At 34.7% G+C, this 14,248-nt stretch overlaps 2 long non-coding RNA genes across 2 annotated transcripts; both read left to right on the top strand.

Annotated features, from left to right (window-relative positions):
- LOC110270741 lies at positions 273–11,072 on the top strand. The gene is made up of 3 exons (XR_002360378.1): positions 273–283; positions 1,598–1,599; positions 10,867–11,072. It is a non-coding gene; the product is annotated as an uncharacterized LOC110270741 (long non-coding RNA).
- LOC110270740 lies at positions 13,689–14,047 on the top strand. The gene is made up of 2 exons (XR_002360377.1): positions 13,689–13,824; positions 13,973–14,047. It is a non-coding gene; the product is annotated as an uncharacterized LOC110270740 (long non-coding RNA).

Genomic DNA, 14,248 nt, shown 5'->3' with positions numbered 1-14,248 from the left:
CTAGGTTCGTTATGGTTGGAAGTTCAAGGCCTGATTGTAAGGGTTGGCATAATTCTCAATTAATTGGGTCTAGGAGGATGTTTGGGTGCCTAAATGAGATTTCTAAGGCTGAATCACCCGGATGGAATCATCATGATCCACTTGACGACGGGTGTAGAAACAAGATTTGGGATCCAGAAATATACGAGGATCAAATTTGGGAGCTCAAAGCTTGTGAAGAACTCTATCAAAGCTTGAGAAATTTACTTGGTATTGATATAGCTTATTGGAAGTCCAAGCATTGGTGGAAGTTTCAAGACGAGTTCAAGCACAAGCCACCATGACAAAGAGCTCACCAAATGTCCAACTTAAGGACTTTAACTAAAAGTGCTAGGTGGGAGACAACCCACCATAGTATATTATTTCCTTTTTGTTCTTAGTTTTGTTTTATTTTGTTTTATTTTTAGTTCTATTTTATTTTATTTTTCTTAGTGTTCATTCATAGTGCTGCATCAGCATTTGCATTCTGCATACTGCATAAAAAAATGTACGCAACGCGTAAGCGTCGCTGACGCGTCCGCGTCATAGATGCGTTCTGAAGAAAAAATTGAACAGAAAGTCACGCGAAAGCGTGGCTGAAGGCGAGCCTTAGGCACAAATATGCCCACGCGTCCGCGTCATTTTGAAAAAGAGGCTCCCACGCGTCCGCGTCACCCACGCAAACGTGTGGCCCTGCAAAATCAACGTAAATGGGTGTATGGCAGCAAGTTATGGTGGAGTAGGGCTGGAATGATGCTGGAAGCACAAGCCTTACCACGCGACCGCGTGACCCACGCGGCTGCGTCGTTTTTCAAAATATGGTCATTCACGCGACCGCGTCACCTACGCGAACGCATCACCCTAAATTTTGGCAATATGCGTACGAAACAGAAAGTTGTGCGTGCGCGAAGCTGCACTCGCGCCAATAGCACAAATCAGGTCACGCGATCGCGTGCCCCACGCGTCCGCCTCGCCTTCACTGCACAGCTTATCCAGATAAATGCAAGAAATCTTATCTTTTCTTCCCTAATCCTAATTTTTTCTTCTGCCCTTCTTTCTTTCTTTTTCTTCATCTCTTTAACTTCTCATCCTTCTTTTCTTTCATTCTATTTTACTTAATTTATCTGCATACTTTCATTCATTGCATTTTAATTTTGTGCATATTTTAATTTTCTTTTCTAAATTTATTATTTTTTCTTTGGTGTTAAGTTTTCTTATTTAACTGTTGCATCTTCTCTTGAATGATCCTGGTGCTTCATGACTTGTTTTATTCTGATTGGGCAATATTATTTAAATCAATGCTAATCTTTTATGATACTTGTACTTCTCTTGCAGTGATATGAACTTATACTGTCTTTCATTACCCACACTCTTCCCCTTTGTTGCAATTTTTTGCACCACTGGTATGCCTTGTGCTTCTATTGTTTTCTCACTTGCATGTTGTAGCTACCATGTAATTGAGACCCTCATTATTTGGCATTAAACTACACAGACTTTATTTTCTTATCTTTATTTCTGGGTTACTTTTTCTTCTTTTTCCTCTTCTTTTAGGCTGGCCACCGAGGAAGGAAAACAGAAGACGTTTACATGGGGAGACAGAAAAGTCCATCTGCCCATTCTCTGGAAGAAAAGCGTCAGTTGGAGCAACCCGTCCACCTGCACATCTTAGCATGCATCGAGGACGGTGCAATCTTTAAGTGTGGGGAGGTCGATACCGATCTCCATGGGTTAGTTATTTTCTTCTCAACACCAATATTTTATTTTCTTTGTTTGTTCATTGTTGCATTTACATGTTTAATTGCATGTTTGTTTGATTTTTGTGCATATTTTACCACTTGGTTAAAGTAATATTTTCTTTTTCAAGAAATTTTTTATAGCATTTCACTAATTTAAATTAAAATCTTTTGTTAAACTTGTTTGAAGAAATATTATTCTGAAACATGGTTTAGAGCTCGAACACACAAAACCAGTGAAATTTTGAGCCTATTTGATTGGTTGTATTTTATCAACCAATATTTTATTTTTTGGTGTGTGTTGTTCTCTCTAAAATTGTGATCTTTGTCATGCTTAATTCTATATTTCCATGATTTGATGTATGCATGCACTTATATGATTGAGGTCTTTGTTTCACTAAGCTTACATACCCATATGGCCTTAACCTTTCATTATCCTTTGCAAACCAATTTGAGCCTATTTTACCTATTTTATTCTTTACTTTAGCACATCATTAATTCTAAGCGGAAAATAATAATGTCCTTAATTTGAATCCTTGGTTAGCTTAGACTAGTGAGAGTGCTCATGAATTAAGTGTGGGGAAAGTGGATTTGGAAATGTTTGGTTTAAGAATTGGGTGTTATATATCTTTATGAAAATGAGAAAGAAATGTTTAGGACATGTTCATGCATTCAATAATTTAATCATATGCATTGAGAAAATTAGAAAAAAATAAAATAAAATAAAATAAAATAAAAAAAAAGAAGAAAAAGAAAAGAAAAAGAGCAAATAAGTAAAAGGGGACAAAATGCCCCAAAGTAAATGGTGAAAGCAATGCATATGTACTGTACTCGAAATTAGGATGCATGAATATGTGAAAAACATGGCTAATGGATAGTTAGATGTGGTATTATGATTATATGGATTGTCTAAAGTTAGGTGGAAAGTTTAAGTTAATTAAGGATTCAGATTTTAGTCCACTTGGCCAAATACAATCCTACCTTGACCCTAACCCCATTACAACCCTTAAAAGACCTCTTGATATGTGTATCTGTGCATTAAATTTATGTTGATTGTTAGATGAAGAGCAAGCCTTAGAAAGTAAGGTTAGTAGAAAATTGAAAGAGTCAAACCTTAAACACCTGAGTGATTAGAGTGTATACACTTCCGGTGAGGTTCGATCCTCGATTCTTTGTTCCCGGCTTTCACGAGCTATTTTCTTTTACAAGTTCACTTGTACTTTATTTTGTGATTTGAATTAGTGAAATCCAGTTCATATTTGTTCTTAAAAGATTTGTTTACTTTTAACCAAGTAGAAAAAAAGCATTCTGCATGTAGTTGCATTCATATAGATAGGTTGCATTTCATACTTATCTACCATTCTTCTTCACTCTTTTATAGCTTCTCTTGAGCTTAGCATGAGGACATGCTAATGTTTAAGTGTGGGGAGGTTAATAAAATATTATTTTATGGTTTATCTTGTGCTCAATTGAGTGGATTTTATCAATCTTTCATACACTCATTCATACAAAATGCATGGCTTTACAATTTCCTTCCTGATTTTGTGCTATGATTGAAAACATGCTTCTTTGGCCTTAAATTTGCTATGTTTAAATCCTCTCTTATTACCATTCAATGCCGTGAATGTGTGTTAAATACTTTCAGAGATTACAGGGTAGGAATGGCTTAGAGGATGGAAAGGAAGCATGCAAAAATGGAAGGAATACAAGAAGCTGAAGGAACTGCTAAAGCTGTCTAGCCTGACCTCTTCGCACTCAAACAGTCACAACTTGAGCTACAGAGGTCCAAATGATGCAGTTTTAGTTGCGTTGGAAAGCTAACATCCGGGGCTTCAAAATGATATATAATATGCCATAATTTCTCTGACGATAAGTGACGCGAACGCATGATTCATGCAAACACGTCGCAGTGACAAAAAACCAGCGTGGCAGATTTCGCAACCAGCGATTTCTGGGCTATTTTTGACCCAGTTCTCGACCCAGAAAACACAGATTAAAGGCTATAAAGTAGGGGAATGCATCTATTTATAAAAAAACAATTAATATAACATTCATAATTCACAATTTTAGGTTTTAGATGTAGTTTTAGAGAGAGAGGGGCTCTCTCCTCTCTCTTAGGTTTTAGAATTAGGATTTCTCTTAGGATTAGGATTTCTTCTTCTCAATTTCTAGGTTCAATGTTCCTTTTATTTATTTTCCCAATTTAATTTATGAATTTCCATGTTAGGATTGATTTTCTTAATTAATACAATTTGAGGTATTTCAGATCTATGATTTTTACTTTGCTTTTTTATATTCTTGGCTTTAATTGATGAATTGATTAATTGGAGACATTTGAGTTATCAAACTCCTTGTGATTGATAATTGTTATCTTTGCTGATTGATTTGGATCCCTCTAAAGCTAGTCTTTCCATAGGAATTGACTAGGACCAGAGGAATCAAATTGATTCATCCACTTAATTTACCTTCATAGTTAGAGGTTAACAAGGTGGGAGCAAAATCCAATTCTCATCATAATTGATAAGGATAACTAGGATAGGACGTCCAGTTTTCATACCTTGCTAAGAGATTTTATTATTATTAATTTATTTTTCTTATCATTTAAATTACTTGTTCCTTATTTCAAAAACCCAAAAATACACTTTTACTCATAACCAATAATAAATCATACCTCCCTGCAATTCCTTGAGAAGACGACTCGAGGTTTAAATACTTCGATTATTAATTTTTATTGGGTTTGCTTAAGTGACAACCAAACTTTTGTACGAAAGGATTCTCTATTGGTTTAGAAACTATACTTACAACGCGATTATATTTGTGAATTTCTTTACCGGCAGGAATCCGATCGTCAGGGATCAATTTGCAACTCAATTACTCAATTATCTACGTGATCACCAAGAAACCGAATACATACTTATCCAATTATCTACTCAATCATAGTCCATGAGGTCATTTAAATAGTAAGAGCCAATGCATGATCAATGGTAAATGCTTAAAGTTTTTTCCCAAAGCCTTCAGAGATAGGACAATTATTGACGAAGCAGGCTTTTCAAGATATTAAAGAAGAGATGATGGGCGAACTCTATATAAAAAAAATGTTGAGGTTGACAAGTCCTTCATAGTTCCATACAATGCCGGTCTTCTTCTAAAATTTGGATGTCACATCAATGTTGAGTATATTTGTCAAACTTCAGTAATCAAATATCTGTTGAAGTATCTTTACAAAGGTAATGATAGGGTGACAGCTGCATTTTATTAAAACAATGGATCTCAGGTAGATGAAATACGTAATATAAGATTGACATTCCATCTTCTTGATGATATGTCGATTGTCTACAAAGATAATGACACAATTTAGTTGATTGTTGAGACTTCTTTTTTCAAGAAATCTATGTTGATTGGATAATTCAAAGAAAATGAAGCCCATAATGATACAAGAAATCTAACTTATTTTGAGTTTCCAACAAAATTTGTTTCGAATGGAGAGCATCATATGTGGACTCATAGAAAGCAAGGCTATGCCATAGGAAGGATATCTCATATATCACCAATGAATAAGGAAGATTACTATCTAAAGCTAGTTTTAAACATTCAAAAGGGATGTACGAGTTTCAGTGATCTAAGAACAGTTGATGGTGTGGTTTATGACTCCTTCAAAGATGCATGCTATGCACTAGGACTATTGCAGGATAACAAAGAATTCATTAGTGCAATCTCTAAAGCAGAAACATGACACTCTACAACTTTTCTAAGGAGACTTTTTGTTATTTTATTAACATCAAATAACATGAGTAGACCAGATTTTGTTTGGCAAAAGACTTGGAACTTTCTCTCTGATGACGTACTATATGAACAAAGAAGATTACTGCCAATGAAAAATAACTATAGCCTATTATAAATTTTTATAGCCATGGTAGAATTCAATTTAGCCTATAATTATGACAAAAACATTGGATAAAAAATTTTAAGAGTGATGTTCTTTAACAAAATGCCTTTCTTGGGAGTAAAATTATCATACATATGACAAAATTATTTATTAGTATTCACTTTAACTTTTCCTCTTTCTCTGATAATATTTAGAAAATATAACAAAACAAAATATATTAAAAACTATTACTCAAAAATTGGATTATATATATATATATATATATATATATATTATCATTCAACAATGCATTTCAGACTTTTTTTGCCAGAAACTTATTTAATAATTTTTCAAATAATTATGTTATTTTAAATTGAAAAAATATAGATTTGATGATGTTAGAAGCCCAAATAAAAGATATTGCACTTACAAAAATTGAAGATTTACTCCAGTCAAATGGCAAGTCATTGAAAGAATATTGTGGAATGCCATATCCTCCAGAAAATTTGGTGTCCATCTTAGAAGACAGAATTATAATGGAAGAGTTAAACTTTGACGTTAATGCTCTTGTGAGTGAACTAGGTGGGTATTTAGAAAAGCTAACTGATGAGCAGAAACTTGCATACAATCAAATAATTGGTACTGTTAGCGGTAATATGGATGGACTTTTCTTCTTACATGGTCAAGGTGGTTATGGAAAAACATTCTTATGGTCAATTATATCATACTCAATTAGGTCTAAAGGAGGTATAGTTTTAAATGTTGCTTCGAGTGGGATTGCTGCACTTCTATTGCCTAATGGAAAAACTGCACATTCAAGGTTTAAAATTCCTTTGACCATAAATGAAGATTCTTTGTGTAGCATTAAACATGGAAGTCCTCTTACAAGGTTAATAACTAAGGCCAAATTAATCATATGGGATGGAGCTTCAAAGATAAGTAAGTATTATTACGAAGCTTTAGACAAATGCCTCAGAGACATCTTGAGGTGCTCAAATTTGTACTATGCTCATTTGCCATTTGGAGGTAAAGTTGTTGTTCTCAGAGGAGATTTTCGACAAATTTTACCTGTGATTCCTAGAGGCTCAAGGCAAAATATAATTCATTCTTCTATGAATTCTTCATATTTGTGGCATAACTGTAAGGTTCTGAAGCTTACAAAAAACATGAGATTGTCACTGGGTGAAAACAACAACATACAAGAACTCAAAAATTTTGCAGAATGGCTACTCAAAAAATTGGTGATGATTTGGCTGGTGATACAACAGATGGTGAATTGATCGTTCATATACCATTTGACATTTTGGTTAAGAACTCTGAGACAGCTTTGGATGACCTCATTGATTTTGTGTATCCAGATATGTTATCCAATTTATCCGTTGAAAATTATTTCAAGAATAGAAGAGCAATTCTTGCACCAACTCTGGATTGTGCCATTGATGTCAACAACAAGATAACTGTAGGGTTACCTGGACATAAAAGAGTCTACTTAAGTTCTGACTCTATGTGTGCTGAGGAGGAAAATATGGAATTTGAGTTAGATGCTTTCTCGCCAGAGATTCTAAATGGAATAAATTAGTCAGGTCTACCACCACACAAGTTGGTTGTGAAGGTTGGCGCTCCTGTTATGTTGCTGCGGAATATAGGCCAAACTAATAGTTTGTGAAATGGAACGAGAATGCAAGTTAGAAGAATGAGAAATCATGTGATAGAATGCAAGACTTTAACCGGTAACAAAGCTGGAAGTATTGTTCTTATCCCAAGACTGAATCTAATTCCAAATAATGAAACATTACCGGTCAGGTTTCAAAGAAGACAATTCTCAATTATTATATCATTTGCAATGACAATAAATAAGTCTCAGGGAGAAACTCTATCGAAAGTTGGAATATACCTTCCAAGGCCATTTTTCACCCATGGTCAATTATATGTTGCGTTATCAAGGTAACGAGTAAAGATGGTCTGCGAGTGCTGTTGCAAGATCACGGACACTTGGAAGATAACTGCACGATGAATGTGGTATATAGAGAAGCTTTTGAGAACCTATAATGAAAAGATAATAATGAAATCTCTAACTTAAATTTATTTATTTATTTTAATTTATTACTATCTATTAAAAAAATTAACAAATTCTAGGTGCTAATGGATAATGCATTCTTATTGTACATTAATAGCTTGAGAATATTAAAATTATCATAAAAATCCGTATTATTTTATTCTCCTGATAAATAATTTTATAATTACGTTAATCATATAATTTTATATACTAACATTGATATAGTGTTGTTTCAGGTATATATTTTACAGGTATCAAAGGATAGCGTTGAGTTGATATTCAATGGGTTTAAATTATTTATTATTTATTACAGAACTTTCTGCATTAGGATTCTCTATTAATTTGTTGTTTATTTTGAGCTGATTTTAATATGTTCTTACTTCATAGTAAACCAACATATAAAATTTTGTTGGTGGATTTAAGTATTACTAGATTATTTATAGTCAATACTAATATTGGTTAATAACTATTTTACCGTTAATACAATTAACACTATATTAAGAAAAAAAATAATACATAACATGTTATTTTTTATTAATTAAAAAATTATAATTCAAATTAATTTTAATACAACAACTTAAAATTATAATTTCAATCTTATCACGTGTATGATACGGGTTATTACATTTGTATATTCTAATTTTGGGTCACACTAGCACTAGCATACATACGTAAGTTTATAGAGATTTTTCTTTGTTTGACACGTGTTGCAGATTTTAGAAATGAGAACTTTGGATTGATGGCTTGGTCACGGACACGGCTTAGCCAGCTCTTATTATGGGGTGATATGATTTCACACAATTGAGTTTCGATAAGGGGAGTTTTTGGCATGATTGGATGGTATTTGCCTAGTTTTTTTAGTTTTCCTAACTAGTGTCTACTTTACTTTCTTTCATATATATGCGCATCGAATTCCATTTTTTTTCCTTTTAAATTTTCAAAAAAAAAAAGCCAATGAGTTATAGCTCAAATGACATAATCTTTCCAGACTCATTTAAGAGGTTGTGGGTTCGAGTCTTCCTATCTTTGATAAAAAAAATGTTCAAAAAAATATAAAGTTGGATTAGAAACAAAAAACAATAATCACGTAAAACAAATCTATTATACTAAAAAGAAAAAAAAAGAGTATATTGAGAATAATAATTTTTAAAGATTGATTTTAAAAAAACTAAAATACCTTTTAATTTATTCTTAAAAGACTAAGATATTCTTTTAAGCATTAATTTAAAAAATATTAAATTATCCTTATATGATTAACTAAAATTATCCTTAACATTACAAAACATTATAAAATCATCCTTTTGTCTATAAATAATATTTTTTGAACAATTTTGCTCTTAAACAAAAATAGAAAAACCCTCACCACTAACCTCTACATCATCATCACCACTGCTACACATCTCTTTCTCCTTTTCCTTATCGCCATCACCTCAGCCACCATAACTATCACACCTTCTTTCTCTCTATTACCAGTTCAACATTCTAAATCATTACCATCCACCCACTGTCCCCAACCCTTTTCTTTCCACCTGAACTCTTTTTTTTGTTGCAACAATTCAACAATAGCAACAACCACAAAAATTTCAAATTAAAGTGCACTACAAGAAAACAGGTCTATCGGTACCCTTTTTTTCGCCACGCTATTGCCACGCTTTTGCGAGGGTGGCCACTGATTTATGATTTGGCCACGATTTTTTTTTTTGCAGAGGGCTGTCGGCACGCTTTTTTTAGGGTGGCTACTGATTTGAAATTCGGCCACGCTTGAAAAGCATGGCCATAGAGGGAAACTGACAAGCTTAAAAAGCGTGGCTAGTTTGTTGTCCAATAGTCACCTTTTTAAAGCATGTCCATATCCTGTATTTATTTTGGCACCCTACAAAAGCGTGCCAACAGAGTTCCCTCCCCCAAAATTTAGTTTTCCACCCATTTTGTTCACACTTTACTTTTTTTTCTCTAAGTTTTCAGTTTTCAGCATACTAGAGTTTAACTTCATTTCCAAATTCCCTTTTAACCCTAAAAGTGAAGCTGCGCCGTCACATGTTCATCGATCTTCATCGCACCCAGTCCTCAATGACCATCGCACAGCCTTCATCGTCGTCTTCATCAGTGAGCGTCGCACAGTCCACAATGACTGTCGCATAGCCTTCATTGTCATCTCCATCAATGACCGTCACACAGCCCTCAATGACCGTCACACAGCCCTTCCTCTAACCCTCGCACCGGGCCCTCTCTTTGTCGCCACCTAGCTGTTTCTCAACCCTCGGACCCAACCCTCGCACCATCAATGCAACCCTCGTTGGATTCGGAACCCTCAATTGTTCGCCCTCTCTCTGTCGCACCATCAATGCATCGGCAATGTTCTGTTCTATTCTTGTTTTGATTTTAGGCTTTATTACACAAAAATCAAGTTCGGCACTCCTAGTACTGATTACTGGGTGCAAGTTGATATTGGAAGTGACCTTCTATGGGTGACTTGTTCTGGCTGCTCATCATGTGCTATAAGAAGTGACCTTCTATGGGTGACTTGTTCTAGCTGCTCATCAGATTTGCAACCTCGCACCCTCTCTCGCACCTTTCATCGGTGCTGCCCCGTTGGCACTGCTCCGTCGGCGTGTCCTCCCTTAATCGGCGTTGTCTATCGCTGCATATCCCTCACTCGGTGCTCAACCATTGAGGTTTCTTTGTTTCTTTATTTAGACTCTGTCACTGCCACTGTTACTGCCCACCATGTGTTTGATTAAATGTGTGTGAGCAATGCAGTGCAGATTTGATGTTAACTATTTTGAGGAGCATCCAATGCAATGCTACTATTATGTGTGCTTCAAGGGAATTCGATGTTAACTATTTTGAGTTTGAGTCTGTGTTCACTATTTGTGTTAGATTGATTATTGTTGATGGTGTGTTTGTGTTAATTTCATACACAATCCATATAAATATTTTTTATTATTGTTGCTGGTCTGTTAGATTGATTATTGTTGATTATCGTATTGTCATTAATCTTTTTATAAATATTAAATTTATGAATTTTCCCCATATATTATAAATTAATTACCCTACTTAATTTAGATAAAACTTTTTTTACTATGTACTTGTCTTCACTGATAGCAACTGGAACCTCAGCTTCTTGGCTGCTGCTTGTGCTTCATTTGCTCCTAAAGTTATCTGATGAAATAGTTTCAAAATTTGGCGAGAAGCCAACCTGTCCAGCAAGACTTGCAAGAGTGCTGAAACGAATGCACTCAACACGAAGGCCACCATTATGATTTCTTTTTGAGTTGTGACACTGACATTCAATACTTTCACAGAAAACACCAAGCGGAGATCCAAACAAAGTAAGTAACTTGCAATAACATGTGCTCCCAGCTTAACCTTTAGTTCTGTGCATGTCAAAACACAAAAGGGCTGTTGAGTTTTAGTATTATTTTAAAGTGGAAATGGAGTGATATATATCAAGGTTTTGAAAACTGAACCGGTCATCAAACCGCTCTAGTTACTGGTTCACTGGTTCACTGGTCTAACCGGTGGTTCAATCGGAAAAACCGTTTTAGAATAAAATAATGAATAAATTATAAATAAACATCTTAAAATATCTTCCAAATTTAAAACACTATACAAAAAATCATCAACCAAATTCATATGATCTTATCAAAATACAAACTCAAAAGTTAAATAGTTAAAAAAATATATAAATATTAAATTTTGACTTTAAGGGTTAACGGGATCACTTAACACCTCAGAGAATAAGAAAGCATAACATATCACCAACTACTTATACACTTTGACTCTCCTTCTACTACCATCATCATCATTCATCAATTTATTTATATATGGCATTGGCAGGTAGCTACCCTACTCATTCAGCAACAACCAGCATTTGATTTGATTTCCACTTTTAGCATTCAGCAGCAACCATTACAAAACAGCAGCATAACAACAACAGTGCCATAACAAAACAGCAGCATAACAACAATAGCAGCTTAACAAGTCATTAATCACAAATTCAAAATTCTAAACTAGAATCCAACATCGCATTGCTTGGTTTGATATCTCTGTGAACAACACATTGTTCCCATTCTGTGAACAACACTTGATATCTTCTTAACAGCAACAACCAAATCTAGATCAACAAAGTAGCCTCTATACACTGCTCTAAATCCACCTTGGCCTAACTTCCTGTTTGGGGAAAAATCATTGATAGCAAAGACAATCTCTTCATAAGAGAATCTTCTTGGTCCTGCTCCTCTTTCAAAATCATCAATAATAGAGCTCACCCTCTCTATTTTGGCATCCTTTTTCTTGCTCTTCCATCTTCTAAATATCACACAATCATAGTGCCATAACAAAACAGCAGCATAACAACAACAGCAGCTTAACAAGTCACTAATCACAATAAAAAATAAAAAAAATCCTCAACAAGACCATATCTAAATTCTACCTACAGCATTCAACAATATTGCAACAAACAAATTAGGAGCCATCAGAACCAGTAAAACACTATCAGCAACTGCCATCAGAACCATACATACAGAATCATACAATTAGAATCATACATAAAAATTTGCAAATTTGTAAAATTTCCACCATTAGCAACCAGCAAATACAAGACAGAACCAAAAGAAGAATTGAAGAACCAACCTTCAGAACCAAACTTGAAACAGTTGAAACCAAGACCGAAGCAGACTAGGGTTCAGTGAAGAAGAAGAAGAACCAAAAAACTGAAGAAGAAGACCAAACATTCAGTGAAGATGAAGACGAGAAGCCACTAACCTGAGTTCGTGCCGAGAAGCCAGCGTAGATGAAGAGCTGAAGAGGACCTGCCGAGTTACTGGGTTTCAGACACGAGGAAGAGGAAGAAGCGGCAGTGCTGGGGACCTGGGTTAGCTGGCGACGATGGAGGGCTAGGCGGCTAGGGTTTCTTCGATCAGAGTTCTCTATTCTCCAGTACATGAATGAATGAAATCAATGAATGATTGGGGGAAGAGGGGAGGGGGGTTGAGTCACGCGTGGATGATCCATTTTTTTTTAACAATTTTAAAACGACGTCATTTACTCTGAACCGGCCGGTTACCGGTCCGGCCCAACTAACCGGTTCTCGATCGGTTCGACGGTTTTTCAGCGGTTTTCTTACAAACTGTTATAGGGAGAGGACCGGATCGTTTGAATTGCCGGTTCCCAGTTGAACCGGTTCGACCGGCCGGTCCGGTCCGATTTTCAGAACCTTGAGATATATAACTGATAAGGCTATAGGCTTTAGCAAATCTCATCAAAACAGATATATCAGATTATCAACTAAATAAACATCACAGGCTTTTAGCAAATCTACATTGCTGTTGGTGTTATGGAGTAATAAATAGAGACCTGTCATAAAAAATTCGAATTCTATACTAAAGAAAAATATTATTTGACAACAAAAATAGAGATTAATACTTTTAAGGAATAAATCAAAATAATTTCGTAGGTGCATATATGTACGTGTTCGGTTTTGATTTATCTTTCTTAACAAAATTAGCCTCTTGGTGACGCCAGGTTTAAGAAAGACAAAAGACAATACGCTAGTGGTGGGCTCAATATGTCCAAGAAACTTAAAAAGAAGGTAGCAAATGAATTTCATGGTAAATTAAAGGACCAGAATTAGTAGACTAGAGATTTTTATTTAGTTTAATTTAGTCAAAAAGAAAAGAAAAGAAAAGTCAGAGCTTATAGCATTTATAAGTCATTTTCGGTTCCTTTTGGGAAATTAAAATTTCTAGCTTATTAATAAGAACTTTTTGAAATAAACACTTGTACTGCGGTTAAGCTCATAGCCTCAAAGTCAAGTCTCTTGCTTTCAAGCCTGGATTATCCCTTGTCAAGTTGTCGTAGCAAATCTTGTATCTGAGGACTGTTCGCCATCATTTTCTGTTCGCCATCATTTTCTGTTCAATGCAAGATTGTTTCCCATACTAAAATTTTTTATTTTTCTTTTGTTCAATAGATTGTTAACTTGCTTTATCAGTAAATCATGTCTTAAATTGAAGGTACTTGATGGGTACTAAATTTGAAACAATTGAGGCAAGAATAACACCTAATGTGAGTGTGGCATTCTACAAAGATTGGTCTATAAGAACAGGAACCAGCATCGACGTTCTTCATATTTCCAGCATCTTTTGAAGGTACAAAAATTGAAAGTTTTCCTTTCAATGATATGAATAGCTTTCAACGAAACATTTTTCTTCCTTCTTTTTTTTAAGTTTCATGGGCATGCTATGTAGTATGTATTTATTTGTCATTTTGGGTTTTGTGTGGAATTGTAATTGGAAGGCGAGTAGAGATATAAAGCTTCTGCAATCGGCAAACTTGGAGGAGCTTGTGTCATCTTGTTTACTAGTTATCAAAGGAGATAGACCAAAACAAAATGTTCATCTTTTTCGAGAGGTATGTTTGACTTGTTTATTTTTTGGATTTGTTTTGTAGTTTTCCATATCCATATATAGATGGTTTAGTGAAGCCATAAGAGTGTGCAAGGCACAGAACAGAAGATATTGAAATTCTTATTTCCTAAGAGATTTCTTACTTTCATGTATAACTTAATATTTT

The sequence above is a fragment of the Arachis ipaensis genome, chromosome B04 (assembly GCF_000816755.2).
Source record: "Arachis ipaensis cultivar K30076 chromosome B04, Araip1.1, whole genome shotgun sequence".
NCBI lineage: Eukaryota > Viridiplantae > Streptophyta > Magnoliopsida > Fabales > Fabaceae > Arachis > Arachis ipaensis.
The sequence above is the reverse complement of the archived record's forward strand: the minus strand, read 5'-3'. Positions and strand labels throughout refer to the sequence as shown.